This window comes from Diprion similis, chromosome 7 (genome assembly GCF_021155765.1).
Source record: "Diprion similis isolate iyDipSimi1 chromosome 7, iyDipSimi1.1, whole genome shotgun sequence".
Lineage (NCBI taxonomy): Eukaryota > Metazoa > Arthropoda > Insecta > Hymenoptera > Diprionidae > Diprion > Diprion similis.
This window is the reverse complement of record NC_060111.1, coordinates 8,353,709-8,374,474: the sequence shown is the minus strand read 5'-3', so window position 1 is coordinate 8,374,474 and position 20,766 is coordinate 8,353,709. Positions and strand designations below refer to the sequence as shown.

Below are 20,766 nucleotides of genomic sequence, written 5' to 3'. Positions count from 1 at the left end.
CTCTCTCTCGGAGCACAAGCAGATTGTCTTTCGGCTCTGGGCGGATTGGTTCACCGTCGTCCGGAAAAGAAACTCGAGAAAGACCTCTTGGGACTCGTTTCGGATCGATTATAAGAGAAAAATTCAGGTTTCCGACAAGGTACAGTAACGGGGAGAGGATCGAATTCACGGTGGATTGACTGCAGGGGGCCCTACCTCACTCCTACAAAAATACTGGCACAAAGAGGATCTCACCGGTTGGAGAAGGAGATCCGTAGTGGAACAAACACACCCTACACGAGCTTCGTTTGGGCCTTGCAAACTTTGCAACTGGGCTTGTAAGACCAAGTTCAGAAAAAATGAAGTAAAACAGCGTCTGCGCTAGGACGGAGGCTGTGGTGCTAAGGCTGTGGACCTTCGATCTATACAAATCTATAGGGACAGACAAAATTCTTCCGGCGCTCCTGATTGAAGGGCTCGAGCTCACCCGCAGGCTCCTTGTAAAGATATAGTATACACGGCAAGTACTGCTCTTGGCAATTCATCAAGGGTATGGGGAACAGCCAAGGTGATTTTTATCAAGTATTCGCAGTGGGCACCTTCATCGGCATCGAAGGGGCATTAATTCAACTGCAATCCTTCGAGGTAGCCTGCTGAGAGGCAGAGAGGCATGGCGTTCCGGAGTCGCTGGTGATGTGGATCAAGTGCATGCTAATTGATCCTGATGACATCCGGACTCTGGAGCAAGGATCCTACCTGACACCTCTGATCGAGCACACTCAACGGGATCTCAGAGGGGTCGAAAGCCTGGTGTAGCCAGATGAGCCTGCCCATCTGGTCACACCAATACATAACCTGGAGAATACGGAAGTCGTGGTTTCCATCGGGAAGTACTAGGAAACGGCCGGTTACCGTCCGATACTGTTTGGGGAACAGCTTGGGTATTCGAAATCCGTCAAGTGTTTGGCAGTCATTCTGAACAGCTAACTCAGCCTGTAGGGGCACTTAGAGTCACAATATAGGGGGTACTACACGGATTTGTGGACTTACAGGAGAGTACTTTGGGCTTTGAATCCATGTGGGGAGTGGGCTAGAAACGGTTTCATAGGTATCCATGGCTATTGTGAGGCCCAGGCTGGTCTATGCGGCGTTGGTCTGGTCGAGGCTAAGGTTAATAACTACTTAGAGGCAGCTAGACCAATAGGAGGCAAGGGTGCTGCTGGGTTTTTTGGGACTTATGAGTACCACGCCGATGCTGATGATGAGGATCACGCTCAACCTCGAGCCTCTGCACATAACACTCATGTACATACATGGCAGCTCTGGCTCCTATAGGATCAGGTTTTCTGAGCTTTGGAGACAGAGATCGAAGCACATTCGATTACCAAGAGCAATCTTGGAGATGCATCTGAAAAAGATATCGCAGGACAAAATGACGGTACAGTATGCCTTTGACATCCACTACAAGGTATTGTTATCCAAATGGACCCGAACGTGTCAGACTTACTTCCGGCGAATGAAGGCATCAGTGGGTGAAAAGACCTCGAATTAGCATACCTGAGAAAAACAACAAAGTTGACACTAGGCTCAGTGTTCTTGGAGCTTAGGGACGTACGGATTTTAACCCTCAATCGCGCACTGGCTTTTTGACTAGTACAATAGTCCTTGCTTGATGATATGTATCAGCAGGCAATAGGTAATGGGTGATTAGAAAGTTAGGAGTGCTGTTTAGTAAGTTCGTGCGCTTTTTTCAATCAAAGACATAAATTTCTACTCTTTCAAAATCGCTTTCTCAATAATTATTGTGCGAACTGTTGTTGTGGAATGAGTCGCATGAAATAACAACACAAGCACAGAAAACTCGTCAATACTTTACAGAAATGTTGTAAACTGGGAGAATTTAGCAAAAAAAGTTGAATGCTGACGTAGAAAAATACTGCTTATAAGGAATATCCACGTCCAGTACAGTGAGAATGCATGATTGAGGAAAATTTCAAGTACATGAATATGCAGATCAAAATTTCATAAGGGTCAAAAAGGTAATCTGATGATCTGAATGGATGTTTTGTTGAACGGTCTGACGAACCGCGCTCATCAGACGCCTTCTCCTCTCTTAATCCGAGCACTGCACAGTGCTTAGGTTTAATTTGTTTAATAATAATCGGGTATCCCGTAACCCCCGGTGAATCCCTTTATTTAAATTAATGTAAATTGCTATTCACCCTTCCCTGCGTGTAAGGGGGGTGACCAACGGCGGCGTCGCGACGTCCCGCTCGACGAAGAGGCGCCACTTGGACCCCGGCAGAAGCCGCCTTGGCTCGCGCACAAAGCAGATTTTAATTCCATGGTAAAGATACATGGAACCCCGCACAATTCCGTGAATTTCTAGTTCGTTAGTATTCAACCGGCACGGAATCACCAATTGAGACCTTTATCGTTATGCCGTATTTCCCGAAAAAGTTTCAGTCCCCACCGTGCGCTGTGGACTGAGCCGACAGTCCCGATGGAATTACCAGCGCGAATTGCCTCTCGGGGAGTTTTATCCCCTCCTCCTGAAGTTTAGGTTCAGACAGATATCTGCCACTCGGAACGTGCAGCTAGAGAGATGAATTATTGGCCTGCTTCTCGCGAGATGTTTCTAGACACTGATCGCTCTGCCTGCTGATTCCAGTTTCACTTCAAAAGTATTTGCGGTTTTCCTCACCTCTCCACGTTCATTTTCTTTCCTCTTTTCCAAAATTCAGGCGAAATTTGTTCGTTGACGAAAAATGTATTGACATGGTTGAGGTAGAAATGAGTACGTATTAAGTTATGGCGTCTTTACTGCTTCACTGATAATCACAGAGCAGTTATTGGTTTATTACCTATTACATTAGTTCGACCCACAGACCATAATCGTGAAACTGATACAATCGACTCCGAAACGTGGGAAAATATTTCAAGAATTTCATTGTCATTCACACTCTACCTGAATAATCATTATTTGACGTTCATTGACACTGGCTTCTGTAGTCAATCAGAAATCGTATGATTTCGATTTTAAACTTTCTCAATTTCTCAAAAACAAAACAGCCGTTTTTCTTATAAAACGCGTGAAATGTTGACGGAAGACATGAAGAAAAAAATCGTGCAACTTTTGTAGGAAAGTTATTTCGATTCCAGGATACTAGATTGGAAAATAAAGAAATACACGTTTTCAAGGTTTTATCACCAAAGGCAGAACCTTGAGTTGAAGCAAAGCCGTCAGTCTGATACCAGAGAAGCCGAGAACCCTTAGAAGCCAAATCGACTAAAGTCGGCGTTGGATTTTGCACCGCAGAGTATATACGAACTTTCATACAAGCAGCCAAAGGATATTAAATTTTTATCTCAACATTGAAGGTGAAAAAAACTCGAGCGAGATCGTCGGCTTTCCGAAATCGTGACCTGAGATACACGGTACACGCGTTAAAGCTACGTGAACAAAGAGAACTGGATAAGAAGCAAAAACTCGAAGCTAAAAACAGCGCGGAGAGATAACCGAGCGGAATAACTAATTTCGGTCTGGGTTGCTAGGGTTGGGTTGGTAAACTTTTTGAATCAAGAAGGCAACGTGGTAAGAGGAAAGTTAAGACTTTTTATAAGCATTAACGGGTTCACCTGCAGTTTGGAAAGGTATTTTTTCATTCGGATAGGGTGGGATTCGGCTGAATGGAAGTGTAATGTTGCGGGGGGTTGGATGGGGGATTATTTCGGGGTAGAGAATTCCAAAACTTTGGTAAATGAGCGTAACGTGTTACGTGACACTCAGTCCAACAATCGGACCGCAAAACTTTGGCAGATAAAATTAGCCCTGAAGTGTCGTTGCTGCTCATGCTCCTCACGCATCACTAGGCCAGCCCAGGTTGCAGCACAATAAAGTATACTTGTAAACTTGGTTTAACTGAGTTATGGGTGCAATATGGCGTGCGAGAGGGGGGCTCTTAGCTTCTTGTTAAACGGCACCTCTGGGAACACTTTAAAAGGGAAGCCTGTGGTTGAAAGATCTCCAAAACTCTTATAGAAACTTTGGCAACTCTAACGGCTGCACGCTTATATACAATGCCACGCCACCTTCGACTACACACACCTATATACATATACCTACATATATATTATATATATATATATATATATATATATATATATATATAATACATTCCCGACTGCAGTGGCCCTCGTAATATTTTAACTCTCACGTTTTACTGACAGAACGGTATACGACAATAAGTTATCGCCCTGAAACCTTTCCTCCCGTCAAAATATATCGCTTAGTCCCTCGATTTTCCACGGGATTTTCAACGCTTCACCTTTATACTGCTCCCCCAGACTCTCGCAGGATTAGGCTTATAGCAACTGTGCAGCAGATATACTTAGACCTTGGATCTTCAGATATTTACTGCATACCAAAATTAATGAACTTTCTTTTATAGAATAGTATATGAAACGGATGAATACAAAAGGATCATCACTGTCGAAACGAAGCTGTGTGTGTAACGAATCGAGGGTAGTTTATTCCAAAGCGACTGGGTTCAACGTGCTTTCGAGGTTAAAGGGAATCGGGAAGTCGAGCGGTAGGGTTGAATAGATGCGTGGGATTATTAGAATGTGAGTTTGATATTTATTGATTGGTTTAAAAACGTGGAGACTAAGTGCAAAGCTTAGAAGGTACGTCAGAAGGGCGTAGGTTGAGAGGTGAAGATGAAGTGACTTGAAAGCAGAGAGCGTGATCAGGGTTCTAGGAATGAGAGGAGATAGTAAGGTGTGCACAGGATGTACGAGAGGTTGTTTAGTCTAATCAAATGAAGTGGGTTCTAAATCAGAGGGACGAAGAATGAGTTGTGATTGCGAAAACGAACTGAGCACGTAACATGTGCTTAGTTTCATAACGACCCACCACTATTCATGTTATGTTCAACATAGCTCAGTCACCATTGGCAGCTAGAGAATCAGCACTAAACGGCATTTATTGGACACCATAGTTGGATTCGAGTAGTAGGTGTCTAACAAACAAAATTTATAAACGTTCGCTAAGTTTTCCCATAATCGTTCATGGAATGAACCAAAGTGTACCTAATCTGTAAGTCTTCTGTATATTCAATAATTCCAAAAGATTTTATAACCACCTGCTAGTGAGTTTAGACGGCTCCAACTGATTCCAAAAAACTGAATGATCGTAGGTGACTTGATGTGACTTCAAGCGATTTCACCTAACTCCGAATGAATTCAAGTACGTCTACAGGGAGTCCATACTTGAGCTTAACTATGGTCAACCCCTTAGCCAATGAAATCTCAGAAGTAGAGGCGTAGAATTTGTCTTACCAGGGTCCAGTTGATACCCCAACGGTTTAAGCAGAGCATTGTGAAAGATCTTTTCATTCCATTCTGTGGTACTCAAACCTTCTTCCAGTTTCTTCAATAACAACATCATTCTTTGTGCGAAGGTAAGGATTTCCGGCGAGAAGATTGGCCCAGTCGATTAGTGCTTTGCTCCTAAAATTCGGGAATTTGGGAACGTAGGTGCGAGTACATCTCGTGTACCGCAGTGACTGGGTATAAAGGAGAGCCAATCTAGGCGAACTCAAGGATGAAATCCCAGGGCAGAGTTCACCGTTGTTAACAGTGATTGCGTGGTACACACTTAGACCCCGGACGATGGTCAAGGAGGTCAAGATATCGCCCGGTGTTAGAGTGATAGAGGCAGCCAAGTTATTGCCGGTTCGGTGTAGCCCCGAGTTTCGAAATCGATTTTTATTGCTCGCGGCGGCGTAACGTCGACGCCCCTGAAGGACGACGAAACCGTAATTTTTGAGGTCAGAAAGCGGATGAAACCCTCCAGGTTCTACGGCCCAGGCGTTTAAGCTTGGCCAAGATTTACTACGAGAAAATCGTTTTCATCCAGCGAACGGTGAGATCCTCGACCGTTCAGCAACCTCACGAAAAACTTACAGTGTGTTGAGAGTATTAGATATATGTATCTATACATATTAGGGTGGAGCAAAAAAACCGACTATTTTTTTTTTTTTTTGAGTCTCTTCTGTGACAAAATGTTAGTTTTTAATGTTTTAAGAGCCCACTCCAAAGGACAGTTCAAAAAAAAAAAAATTTCAACAGGTCGCTCCACATTTTTTAAAACGTCAGAAATCGTCAATATCCGTCAATCGTCAAATATTGTCTTTTGTAAGAGTCTGGAGTAAAATTTTACAGATTTTTGATGATATTTGGGAGGCTCAAAATTTTTTGAAATAAAGATGTGATCAAACAAAGGCTTGGAACGTCTCGCTTTATCTAATCTGTGCTCACATACAAATAAAAAAGTCCGAGTGATATGGGATTAAATTTTGAATCGTTAAATTTTTTATGGAAAACCTCATCGTGTTAACAAATGTAGAGAAGCAACGTTATTCCATTAATTTTCACCATAAAATCTACATAGCTTGTTGGATTCTGATTAACGACAGCTCGTTCAATTCGCGAACTAATTCTCCGCAGATCGTCTGATTGATATTTTCAATAGCTATAACATGTTGATATTTTAATCACAAGCTTGTTTATGTAAATTTTTGTTATTTTATACATTATTGTTGTTTTTTTTTTATTTTTGTTAAACTGACGAGCTGATGAACAAATTATATCTCCGATAATTTATAATGTATTCAGTTATGGGCCAACTACGCTACTGTTTATCAAAATTGGACAAGCTGTTCAGATTTTTGAGTGATTAAAACTCAGTGATTGACGTTAAGGTTCCAGTCCAGATGGAATTTTTTAATTACATCTAACTTGATGAGGTTTTATTTACACGTTCTGAACCATTGTTCGGTCATGTTTTTGTTTCGACATATTTACGAGCTGACGGCAGAACGTACTATACATCCTTAAATGCCAAGGGCGTGAAATTCTGGAGAAATGTAATAACCAAACATGATTTGAGTGGGTCTTGATCGGAACAACTTTCGTTTCTGCAACATAGAGATACGATTCCGCGAATTCGCACTGCAAAAATTTTGTTCTTTCAACGCCAAAAACAAAAAAAAAAAAAAAAAAAAAAAAAAAAAAAAACTATCTCAACTTAGGACTATATTGACAGCAAATCAGTAAAACTCTTCGATTTCTGATCGAATCATATAATATTTCGTAAACGTAACGACCAATTTCTTTCAGTATTTTCGAATAAAACTAAATCAATTCACAAAATCAAAAAATCGTGGTTAATTATTTTTTTTCTTTGTCAAGGTTTTTGATACATATTTTCATCGGTCAATCGATCGGACAAAGTAGGCAATTCAACTGTACTGTATTAAGACACTAGCATATAAGGATTTCGTTCAAACAAACACATCGATTTTCAAAATTCTTTTACACAGATATTGGAACGAAAAGGTTGAATTTTTACACACATTTAGTACAAGATTCGACATTTGGACAAGTACTCAATTAAAACATTTTCTTCAGAATGACCGAATGATTTAAAAAAATGTTCCTTCATTTTTTAATAAAAAAACAATTAAGGCCTTTTATTCCTTCTCTTACTGGCTCACAATATTTTTTCTATTTTTTTTTCGAAAAAAGTATATCCAATCATTCTATAAAAAATGTTATAATCGAGAACCTGTCCAAATCACCAGCGTTGCTTCAGCCTGGAATGAAAGTGGCGCCTGTAGGGAAGCTTTTCCATTTTCTCCGAGGTTCGAGAAACGAGACGATAAAAATGACCGGCGTCATGGCTACTTTGGCACGGGGCGTTGGGAATAGAATCCTTTCACGTGATGCCTGCACGACGTGGGTGAACGGATATTATATACCGTGGGTGATACGGCAGGGTTAAAAGCTAAACCGGAAGTAGAATTTTTCTTTTCCCCTTGTGAATTTTCACTGTTAGGTTCCAAAGTGCCTTGAATTTTGTCCATTATTTTGTAGTTCAGGTTTAACGGGGCTCGGATATATGACGTGAAAAAAAAATCTTCCGCATCCAGAATAATATCTGGATGTAAAAATGTTGATTTGAAAAATTCTCTTTTCATTCCAAATCAGTCTGGCGTCACGAAAGCACCTCGTTCTTGGAATAATTTGTCCTCGGTAGACGCGAGCTGGCTTTCCCCCTGTATAAAGTTACACTTCTATGCAAATTTGGTGCACAGTTGAATAATGAAAAGAGATTTGACATCGACTTTAGATTGACGAAGTTATAACGACGGAAAGCAAGTCATTTCCGTTATCGTGCCGTAAGGAGGAGGAGGAATTGCTCGCTGACTACACGGGATTTTAAATCAATTTCAACGAGTCTCTCGCATGTTTTGTCGACCAACATTCACGCCTGCCATGCCGTGAAGAAACGCGCGTGGGTCGGTAATCAAATGGGCTTAGCTTGCAGGACACACCCCAGCAGCGTCCAAAAAGCTTTTCAGCACCGATTGCTTAAAGCTGTTCAGTAACTGTTCAGTAACAATTCCGTAACGCGTCCCGAGTTGTAATTTTGGCCCTAATATAATTTCGCAGACTCCTATGTTCGGTAGAGGATAAATCGGACCTACGGAGGACTATTTTGTATTAATCCTTTACGGCATGGAAGTCCTTGAGAGGTACGGCCTAAATTTCATCACTGCGTGGCCATTTATTCTGTGACTAACGGACTTCCGTCGAGTCTTTTGCATTTTTTTGGTGGCTGAGATATTATGAATTATAGAAAATATATCCAGCAAGTACAAGTGTTTATCGTTATTGTTTTATAAGCAAACAATTACAAACATGAAGTGATTTTTTCGGAGAAATTCATTTTTGATGAGACTTTTTACAATTTTTTCTTGATAATCAGTACCATATTGTTTTTAGAGGTGTTGATAACGAATCTGGCATTACATTTTCGAAATTTCTCATCCAAGATGGCGGATTGTAGGCCGCCATATTGAATCCACGATCTTGGATGCGGAAATTGAAAATCCTTGTATACGAAGTTTCATGAAAATATTTCAAATATAAAAATTTATACTTCAAAGGGTTAAGCAGAGATCCTATTCTAGGCCCTAAAATTACCCCATTTTTTATTTCTTTTACGATTAGGTTCAAAAAAGGACGTGTTTTTAAGATCTCCGTAGGTCCTTTCTGTCCTTCACCGTAAAAAAAATATATATAATCGATATTAAAATGAAAAAATAATTAAAATAAAGAAGTGAGAGCCAGAGAGGATTTTTCTTTTTGCGAATTAAAAATTTCGAACTTCGATGAATTCAAATGGATTTCTGTAAGATAATTTTTCTAGCGTATGAAAGAAATTGAAAAATTGCGAATTGCGTGCAATTACAAAAAAAAAAAACATTCAGAAATCGTAGTTCGAGTGAAGATGTGCATCGGCCAAGAGTTTCAGATACTTCCGATAGATTCCGGTTTAAAAATTGAAACCTCCTACATTCCAGATGCCGATCGTTTCCACAGTAGTTTTTCTACTGACGAAACAGCGAAGTTTCTTTTCACTTTACCCTTCAGTTTCACGTTTTCTTCGAGTGTCGAGTAAATTCTTGATTTTTCAATCGGTATTTATGTACCATCAAACTTTTTGAAAATCTAAAATAATGCACAATCATGTTTATACGAGTCATGTTTGACTATTTGAAAAACATTTTGAAAAACAACATTTTTTTCAGCAGTCTTTGTTCGAACATATATTTTTTGCAATCAAAATCAGTACACCAGTTTAAAAAGTCAACGAAGAAAAAATTTACACGACAAGTTGGGAATAATTTGAGCTGCGGATCTCTTGACGAGATGTATAATCTGTTCGGTAAGTAAATATGTATGCAGATCGTTACGGTTTTGATCACCAACTGGCGATCACTGTCATTTGTACACGTCCAACCAATTTGCATTCATTATTCCGCATCATTACGCTCTGATATACATATGACTCATATCATGCTCGTGGTTATCTATTTGAAAATTAATGGCATAATGAGCGAATCGGACGAGTGACCAGCCAGGTCAAATAGCGTTCAAAATGTCCTTGTCCTCGTTTATTCGATCATCAAATTCTAATTTAATTAATACAACAGCGATATTTGATATCGTTTTTGGTCCTGTTGTCACAGAAAATTATACACGTGCAAAACCCCATACAGACAAGGCATCGTAAGTCCGTTTTCGTTTTCGTTTATAAGTTTCATAAGGTTTTAATAGATGGCGTTGTGAGTTAATCTATTGAGTTCCATAAGTTTTTAACAGATGGCGGTGTGAGTTGATCTACTGACATCCGTATGAAGCATCTAGCACCACACTCAGACATCCTTTGTTATCTAGGTTGTGCAAGGATTCAATAGATGAAGCCGTGTTTCAAGTTCAAACATTTCTTTGATGCTACAATTAATTCCACATTAACGATGAATTTAAAAAACTAACTGACCAATAGATTCTTAAGTTTCCAAATTTAAAACCGGGAAAATAAGGACAAACCTTCAGGAAGTTGACTCCCTATAACTTCCTACCGAAGAATAACGAAGTTATGTGGTTACAATTACAAAAGAATCAATTGTACAATTGTTCGCAACTGTAAAACGGAAATGTCGAAAAAAAATGGCCTCGAACCTTCTATTGAGAGTAACCAAGGCACGAATGCATGAGAAACTCAATGTATCTAATCACTCACTCACAATCAGGGCTTTCGGAGTGAAAAAAGGTTGAACTCGTCGACTCAAGAGCCTCGAAACGAGACACCCATCAGATAATCGAGGCACAGAGCTAGCCTCAGTATTCGCAAGTAGCTGAAGGCAATATAGCAAAGAGAAAACCGCTGTTGAGATTTCTACCGAAGGAGGATCTGGCAAGGCAATAAGAAGTTAACGCACCGGGCTTCCGGTTTGCCCTTTACGATTGCCGATCCGTTTTTAGCGCCGCCTTCGACGAGGCGAGTCCGGTATGAACGAGAACGGTGAATGGAGTAGGTTTATCCGTTTCTCAGCAGTAGCTACGCGATATGAGCGAGGTCAACGAGCGCAAACGGCTCGTAAATCGCTCGGGAACGCGTCGTAAAAACGATCTGGATGGAGGTACGTGCGTGCAGACTCTCTTCGAAGTGCAACCTGATCTTCGCACAAATGACGTGCAGATTATATGTACCGAAGAGCAGCGGGCTATGAGACCGGTGGTCTTGGAAATATCCTTGAATTTTACGTGTCCTTAAAATGTGACGGAAACTGTCCTTGATTTATTTTTCTATTCTGTTTTTTTTTTCTCGATTTTATTTTCAATGTCCTGGAATAATCTGAATATATCATTGAATTTCGCTTGTCCTTAAAATGTCCCGGAAACTACCTTTTCATTTTTTTGTGTCCTGGAAATATTCTATTTTTATTTTCCTTGAATAACCTGAACGTGTTCTGGAAATGTCCTTGAATTTTACATGTCCTTAAAATGTGACGGAAACTATCCTTGATTTATTTTTCTATTCTGTTTTTTTTTTTTCTTAATTTTATTTTCAATGTCCTGGAATAACCTGAATATATCATTGAATTTTGCTTGTCCTTAAAATGTCCCGGAATCTATCTTTGAATTTTTTTTTTTGTGCTCTGTAAATATTCTATTTTAAATATCGTTCAATAACCTGAATATGTTCTGGAAATGTCCTTGAATTCGTTACGGTTTTTTAACTGGACACCATGGGGCAGTGAATAAACGGATGATCAGCCCGGACGGACTTTGGTCAGTTATTAAATCGCTACGTGCCGTGATCCCGATAAAACACCCTTTTCGCAGAGCTTATCCTGCTTATCCATTCATCATAATCGTGCCTATGTGCCGGCTGCGCCCATCGATGTATGTAGGTTATACGTACTGCAGATGCGGAGGCGGGCTGTTAGTTTGACGTTGACTAATGTGCCGTTCGGTCTATCGATGCTGAAAACAATTTTCCCGTCATTATTATTTACCTCGATATATTCTCTCTGATGTTGGGTGCGGGAGGCTTTACCGATGCTGTTTCACAGTGCCATTTAGTGCAGGCGATGCTACAGTCACCCTGGAAAAAAATATCAGGTTTAAATAACTCTATTTTAACCATCTAAGATTAGATTGAATTCTTTCACAACTGTAAAAGATAGTCGGATTAACTATTCGTCGATCTTCACTCTGGTTATGTGTAGTTCAGTCCAAACAGGTCTGAATTCAAAATGTTTAGCTCCATTTTGGTTTACGGGGGTTAATTATCGACCCTCAGGAATTCAAATCTGAAGTCTTTTCAGAGCTGTATAATCTGAGTTTCGAAAAAACAACCAAAATTGACGTTTTTTGCATTTTCCTTAGAAACTGCTGTCGATAGATGAGAAATAAATAACGTGACCATCGTGTAGAACGGAAAATTCTACATCAAATGTCGGAAGCGGAGTCGGATTGACAAATTCCAAAATGGTCGAATAGACTACATGAATGTAAGAATCAAATATTTGCATAGTTATCATTTCTATTATCTTCGAATCGTGGGATTCCTGGCATTACTTTTCTCAGGACATAATCGTTTCTCTCCTGTAAATCACAAATGTTGTCTCTTTTAACAAGAATCATGATACAACTGATTATCAGACCCGTTGTTGAATCACTTGATCCAAAATTATTCAAAAATCTACACGGGATTTGGCGAGGAGATAAAGAATATTCTCATCAAATTTCTTTGAAATCTATGTGGTCGAGTTGAAAAGTAAAGAAAATAGCTATTTATGTGGCATACCCGTAAACCGCCTGTTTTTTGGCAAGGATAAAGATTTCAGGACGAGCTGAAGGCGAGCCGGAAGCGAGCCGGAAGCGAGTACTGAAATTATCCGAGCCAAAAAACGGTTTACGGGCATGCCACATACAATATTTTTTACAGTATGGGCATTGAAAAGCAAAAGGAAGAATGAGGTTATGTCGCGATCTGTTCGACGAAGCTACTTTATTCGCCAGTTTGGGATGCGCAGTTCGAACTGCGCGTCAAAACTGCGGAACAAAGACTTTATTCTTTATTTTTTTTTATTTGACTTTATTCACTTTACGGAACGAAAACTGCCACAAAAAGTGAACTTTTCAATGCCCATGCCGTAAAAAGTATATTATAGGTGTGAAGGACGACCTGAATAACAGCATCACTCTATCGGTTGTAAGTATGAAATGAAAAAAAGTCTTTCGTCCTTTGAGGTTAACTAATAATGAATTCATATTCAGGAAACAAAGATTTTTGTCATTTTATAAAGCGTCTGGCTAGTTTCATTTTCAGTAGTCTTCAAAAAGTCGCCTCCTTTTGCGCAAGGCTCATCAGTGGCCAAGCTCTTTAGAAGGATAGTTATCAATTTTCTCGTATCACAAATTCTCGTATTGTCCAAGAGCTTTTTCCAACTAACAAATTCCTCTTTTCGTCTTGTCACGTTCTTTCATGACGTAAATGATACATCGAATTAAGTATAGAAAGTAGTAAAAATTCATTGGAATATAAGACTTTGTATTGATCGTAATAATTTGATGTTATAATGACGGATATGACTGTACTAAATACATACAAGAACTTAAGTATAAACTTTTTACAGAGAGACTGGGGCTAGAAGTTACAGGGGTAGGTTTTTAGAACGGTTATTATTTCTAAACTACGAAAGATGGTGCCACGGATTAAGGGGTTTAAATACCTCAACACCCCCCATAGTTCAGAAATAATAACCATTGTAACAAGCTACCCCTGTAATTTCTAGCCCCAGTCTCCCCTAGATTTGATTGCTAATCAGAACTTCTGTCAGAGTTCATATGAAATTTGATTAGAAGTTGTGAGAAATTAGTTTTTACGTTTATTGAACAAGGCACGGATTGGAGTCTGTTTGAATTGATGCTTCTTTAACCCAAGGGTATTGACTTGTTCCCACGGTGAAGGCACGGCTCATTGAGCAACGCATGAAGCAACGAACCGTAGCATCAATGCAAGAACAAGCCAACACCCGTGAGTTGAAAAAGATTCGATTTGTGAACTTTACTCGGCGCAATTGTTGATTGAACCATAAAACTAATTTCCTTTCATCTTAAATGAAATTTGTTGTTAGCTTTGATTGAAACTGAGAACCACACTGTAAGCTTTTGCGAAAAACGTATATCTAACAATATGCTCTTGAATGTATTTTATACTTTCATGTTTATTATTAGAGTATTGAATTGTTGAGACCAATATAGAGTCTTATTGCACAAGATATGAGAACGTAGCTGCACGGAGAGAAAAATTTATAGTAGAAAGTATAAAAAGGTGCAGCTGAATGGTATCGAAAATTCGTGATATTAGAAAATCCGTAACTCCTTTGAAAGAGGTTGGCCGCTAATGAAACTTGCACACAAGCTTAGGGCTTTTAAACACATATTCATGAAACAAAATTCCGAAACAAAAGATACTTGCAGCCTGCATAAGCTTGGAATTTCCTCAAAAGTCGATGAAAATGCCACAATTTTGAAAAAACATTGCAACGTGTCAATTGGTTTGAACATTATAACCGTTTTGAGGTAAAGTGTATTTACAAAATCTGTGCAAACCGGATTTTGTAAGTGATTTTTGAATGAATTCTTCTTGCGATTTTTCTGGGCTATTTGGGATATAAAATCATTTCGCTTCCAAATCATCTTTATGGTCTTCTTGTTGAATTACGTGCATTTTTCAGGTCATTTCAGATCTCAAGTTATCTATCTTTTCCTAGAACTTCTCAGGTTATGTTTGGAATTTCTTGATTTTATCGGGTTATCTCTACGAATGTTTAACATTTCCTTTTCTATTTTGAAACCGTTGAAAAGGTTTTCAAATTCTTCCAGATCATCCAGGAACATGATCCCTGTCATTGTCAGTTCTGTCTTATATCGTTCGACAGATTCCTGATGTTTCCAGGATATCGATAGCATTTTTTGACTGACGTAGGTTTATCAGGTTGCATAAGACCCACCAAATGTGTGCGTGTGACTACAGTATCGACCGTTGTTAGATATAGATATGATGAATCCAGTGAAGGGTCTTTGACTTTTTCTACTTCAGATTAAAAAAGTTGAAACGAGTTTCTAATCCTCTCGCCCAGCCGAGATACCTTCATACACACGCGGCCGTCAATCAGGAAGTTAAAAACTAAAACCATTTTATCGAGTAGACTTTCTCCCCTAAAATCCTGAAGTATTATATCCTGCAAACACATTGTATTCTAAAAACACTGAAGAATATCGATCAAAACACCTAAACAGTCCGGTATTCTGAAACGTTGGCAACACTTCTTTCCATGCTCTTTGACGCTACAGTGATATTTTATAAAACAATTCCTCATCTCTATTCCAGTGCCGTCAACCTGAAGCTTGTCTTTGAGTCACGCTTCCACCGACGACGTCTTTCTCCACGATCAATGGCACAGTGACGTGGATGGATGTCTCTCACCACTTCAGGCACTCGTCTACCTCGATTTCAACGCGTTCCTTCCCCGCAACAAGAAAATTATCACTCCAAATTTCACAGCTAGGCCGGATCATTGGATTTGAGATGGAAGAGACATCGCGGACTACAAAGTACCAATTAATTTGACGGAGGTTCTCTTTTATTAACAGAGTACACATATGTAGGCTGAAAAGATTGGGACTCGATTTGGCAGCAGGTGTACATACATCTGCCATTCACATTCACTGGTATATTCCAATTCTTTTCACTTGGGACCAGACCATCGAAGTGAATTGTCTCTTTGGTAATCAGGATAACCATACCTGAAGAGATTATTATCAACAAACTAACTTGAGCTTAAATTGAACGTTAACGAGACGACATTCATCTCAATTTACTATTTCGTGGGCGAAGCACATCTCATTAAAGGGGCGGAGTAGCCGTTATGGTGAAGCAGTCGTGGTTCCACCCTACCTGCACCCCTGGAAGAGAGTCCCTTCCGGAAATTTACTGCACCCCAACGTGACCAGCCTCCCGTGTTAGTTTGTTAGCCACGCGCCACCCTCCAGAGTCCATCAAATCTTGGCCGTAGCGAAACACTCCGTAAGGTTACTTATTACTCTTGTTAGCCCTCGCATTTGTGCGACTACAACACGATGTTCGTGGTTGTTGGTCTGTGCTGGGCTCAACGAAAATCATGGAGTCGAATGGCCGCCCAACTGGCAGGGCTGTCGAAGGTTGACGCGGAATTAGGGGCGGCTAATGCGCTACCACTTTGTTTCATAAGCGTCCCCAGTGTCCCCATTAGGCTGGTACCATTATCTCGCCGCGTCCCTCCTCGGCTGACCAAGCACTGGCGCTTGTATCACTGATACCATGGTCGTGGACAGTCGAAGCAAAGGGCTTATTGGCATCCGCTTATCTCTACGGAAAGGCATGGTCAGAAAACTGATTGTTTTCATCAGGTTCGATTTTGTTGAATGGTCCTTTGTGAAATTCAAAGAGCTTCGCGGTGGAAAGGAGATCCTGCAGTAGAAACTGAAGTATGGTTTGAAATTCTAGGGTATAAAGTATTGCGGAATTTGACTTATGTTATGTTAGGTCTTCACTCATCTTCTATCTCGTTTTTCATTTTATCTTATTCCGATGCTAGATGTTAGGTGTATCCCATTTGAATGCTTGGACACTGATCAGCTCTTAAGCCGGTTATTTATAGAGAATAACCCATATTCATAACCTTGATTTCTAGTTTTTCTAGCCTTTATATTCTTGACAATTTCTACAACCTCTCACACTCTTAAATTTTTCTCCTCACCAAGAAAGATCTCTTGTTCGTTAGTTTCAGGTCAGTTTAAGGTATTTTCTAAGTCTGTCACCTTGTATCCTACTCATTTCACACTTTGGGGTGTTCGCACTGGTATAATAATAATGATTCTATCTATTCTATTCTATTCCATTCCATGTTCGTCGTTGTTTCGTCAATTGTGAATGGTCCTATGGTTTCGTACGTCGAATGCAAAGAGCTTCACGGAGAAAAGAGTTCTTACAGTAGAAATTCTAGGATTAAGCGAGTTGATTACGGAGCGTTCAGTACAGGACCTGAATAATCTTGAACAATAAAATGTAGTGAATTGAGTTTGAAGCAAGGAAAAACTTGTTCTAAACATTTTTGTGCCAGGCTTTAATACAAGTTCACACATGGCTAAGAATTTAACGACAACCTTATTGTTTGTACGCATTTTGAAACGTTGTTTTAGATACTAATGGATATGCCTATTTGATCCTAGAGTTGAAGTCTGGTTACGGATTCCAGAAATTACTAAAGAAACGTGCCTAATACCTCTGCATTTATATTAGGAATGACAGTCGCTCAGAAAATGTATCTGTAAAATGTGTCCAGAAACTTGTTTTGTGTTGCAAGTTAAAGTATCATGCTCGTTTACAGTAACTTTGTGACTTGTACAAATTGCTCTTCAGTTGAGTCAAATTTTCGTGGTTCAATCAAAATAAAGTGTAATTATCAACATAAATTGCAATCCAAAATGAGAAATTCGTTCAAATTCCAACTACGTGAAGTTGGAATGACAGTTCATTAATATGAGTGACTTTTCTCAGCACTACTGGCTAATGAATAAAAAGCTGTTTGGACTACGTTGGCTTATTTGATACCTAATAATCGAAGTTTATCACTTTGAAAATACCAATTTTATCTCTGTGCAGATAAAAATGAGGAACATCATTAACAAAAAAAAAAAATGGGAGAAATAAAATTTTTATAACAACTACGTTTAATTTCTATTTGAGTTCACTCTTCCCAAACCTAAACTACGCAAAAAAACTGGCACAAGGTAAACCAATTGAGGAAAAAAAAACAAAAGTTTCCTCCCCAGCACGTTGAATTACTTTTACCAAATCGGATCGATTCCATGGATGTTTAATTGATGGAATGACGGGGTTCGGTGAATCGACATCAGATTTCAATTATCCGTCGAATTGCTTCGAGCATCGATCGAGCTACCAGACTATTTGGCGCTTCGTTGAATATAACTGTTACACAGAATCAAAGGTCGGTCGCTTACGATCGCAATAATTATACGATTAAGTTAACAAGCTATAATCATAATTGCTCTAAAAAAAAATCTCATTTTAATAAGAGTGAAAAATCAAGCTTTCTTCATATTTGAAAAAACAACGTAGACATTCAAGTGCGAAAATCGATCCAAGATAAATTGGATGTGGATGAAAAGGAACAAAAATGTTGGATGGATAAATAAATGCGGAATAAAACGCGTCGCCTGAAGCCAAGGGATCGCGTTCAACCCCCTCCCCCTCCTCGTCACGGGCCGTTGTAATAATAGAAACATGAAAAAATTCACCAAACAAATAAAAGGTCCCGAGGTAAAAAGGGTGGTGAATATTAAAAAGAAAAGAATTTGAGTGAAATTAAAGAAGTGAAATTAAATTAAAAAATTAAACTGCGTCGTATAAATAGCTAATCTTCAACTACCGCAGGTGGCTTTAAAGGGTGGGGGGGCGGGGGGGGGGGGGGGGGGGGAGCGTTTAAAACGGGTGGTAAATTGAAGCGAAACCAGCGGTTGGCCATCCATTCGTTCACCGTTCACCGAAACCAAGATCCACAAGGGCCAAGTATCGCGAGTATCATATCCTGCTGACTATCTTCCCGCAATATCTTAGTAGCACGTGCGTTTAAACGTCGACTTTATTCGGCTATAAGGCGTCCGTACAAAGACCGGAGCAAATACCGGCCCGACAATATCGTCCAATTTATTGACCCCTTTTGCAGGGGAGGAGAATGGAGGCGCTGCACAAACGGCCGAGATACGAACCGATTGATCGTTTTGAGGTTTAACAAGAACATACCAACGTGCATGCTGCATCTACACCCACCCACAACTGGGGGAAGAAAGTAAGGGGTTGAAATAAGAGAGAGGGGTAGTAAAAAGAAAGGGAAAAAAGCAAGGTGAAACGATGCGGAATACAGTATAGAGGAAAAGAGATAGGGGAAATGGTAATAAAATTGAAGAAACAAGAAGCTCGCTTTTCCTCTTTTTTTTTTCACTCGCTTTGGACATTTTCTTTCCGAGTTCTTTTTTCTTCTCTTTCTTCTTACATTTTCTTTCCTCTACTACCTTTGGAAAGCTCATGCTCTCTACGAGGGAGGGTGCAGAGGGGGTTGCTGTTCAGTTATGACCCGTTACCCGGCGTTGTTTCTTCTGTTCCTTTTTCTCTTTTTCTTTTTTCTCCTTGTGTTTCTCTATCTTATATTCTTACTGTTATTTTCATTGTTATTATAACCAGTCTTGCTCTACACGTCTCCCTCTGTAATCCCGATAGTATGCATCCGGGTATATCCTGATATTACCCTCGCCTCGTTTGTTATTATCGTAAAATGAAAACCCGTTGGTAATCTAAATTTTCTCTAATTCTGGCTACGCTATTATGCAATTTTGTTTACAGAAAAATTTTAACATACCTCAAACAGTAATTTTTCCTGTTTTGATAATAAAGCTTTTTTAATTCTAGGTTTCGTTCAGGATATTTTTTACTGGTTAAAAAACCCGTTAGTTGAAAATCCTGCGACAAAAAGAGAGAGAGAGAGAGAGAGAAAGAAAAAAACAAGTTGCAAATGCATTGAAGTAAAAGAAATATGCGATTACTTTTTTGAGAAAATTAAGAGTATATATATATTTGATCTACCCATGGATTTTTCAAAAAATGAGCACGCTTGTGTGAATTGTGTTCATTGTTATCAGACTTTTTTTGTTTTTCAATCTGTGACGATGATATTGAACAACGCGAATTACGGAAAAACTTTCAAATGAAAGCGCCTTAAAGCGGAGAGAGAATTGAACGCAGATATTGATTTTATTTAATGTTTAACAATAAAAATTTTGCAAAAATATCCTCTCAGAATCATATTTCAACCCTTAAAAGTATGGTAATTTTAATTCAAGGTGATTCTTGTATCTGAATAAATTTTTCCCATCGAAGAGAAGATTTTACGTCAAATTTACCTTTATAATTGTAACGTTTAAATCTATGATTCAAAATTGTTTTATTCTCACTAAACTCTTCTGCATTGATAAATTGTTTTACTGCGAATAATTTTCAATCAATTTGCTGATGAATTGTTTGTCTGCAAATAATTTTCAATCAATTTGCTGAGTACATGTAATGAAATTCCAGTTTAGAACTGAAGTTTTTTTTTTTTTATCAATTGATCGTTATTGAAAAAACCTTTATCAGCAAAATAAAGAAAAAAGGAAAAACTCCGGAAAAAATTGTGAAAAAAATTTCCAAAAATTCGGTGTCGCACGTGAAAATGTTTCAGAAACCATTCACGGTACAATGACTCCCGCTTCTAATTTTGTTAACATTTTTTTTTCGGAAAAAGTTTGAAAACAGTAAGAAGAAAAAATCTCCCCACTTCGGCTTTAAATTTTGATATCTGACACCCGATTCTTCAGAATTTTTTCATATTTTTAAATTATGTCGATTAATAAAATACTTTTAAAAAATTGTAGAAAATTGTCTTTGAATGTAAGAAAATTCGAGAGGTCATTTTAAAAAGGTGATATGTTTCCCCAGGTAATCAGGAAGAGTTTTTTTTTTTTTTCTCTTCTATTTTTTGCAGCATTTGGAAGTGAAAAACGCGATTTTAGCTAAAAAAAAATTCCGTTTATTTGTTATTAAAAAATAGAAAAAATGGGGAGAAAAAGAAACACTTCCTGATTACCTGGGGAAACATATCACCTTTAAAATGCATATCGATTTTTTTGTTTCAGATGATCCGCTAACGAGTTATAACGTTCACCGCAAAACAACTCTTTGTACAAGGCGCCTCCGGAGATTCG

General features: G+C 39.0%; 1 protein-coding gene across 1 annotated transcript in view; it reads right to left on the bottom strand.

Moving 5' to 3' along the window:
* The window catches only part of LOC124408097 (protein artichoke), a 91,670-nt gene that overhangs the window by 44,423 nt on the left and 26,481 nt on the right, over positions 1-20,766 (bottom strand). Inside the window, exon 2 of the mRNA XM_046884781.1 lies at positions 11,913-12,001. The gene's annotated coding sequence lies outside the window, so the exon portion shown is untranslated. The remainder of the gene's footprint in view (positions 1-11,912; positions 12,002-20,766) is intronic.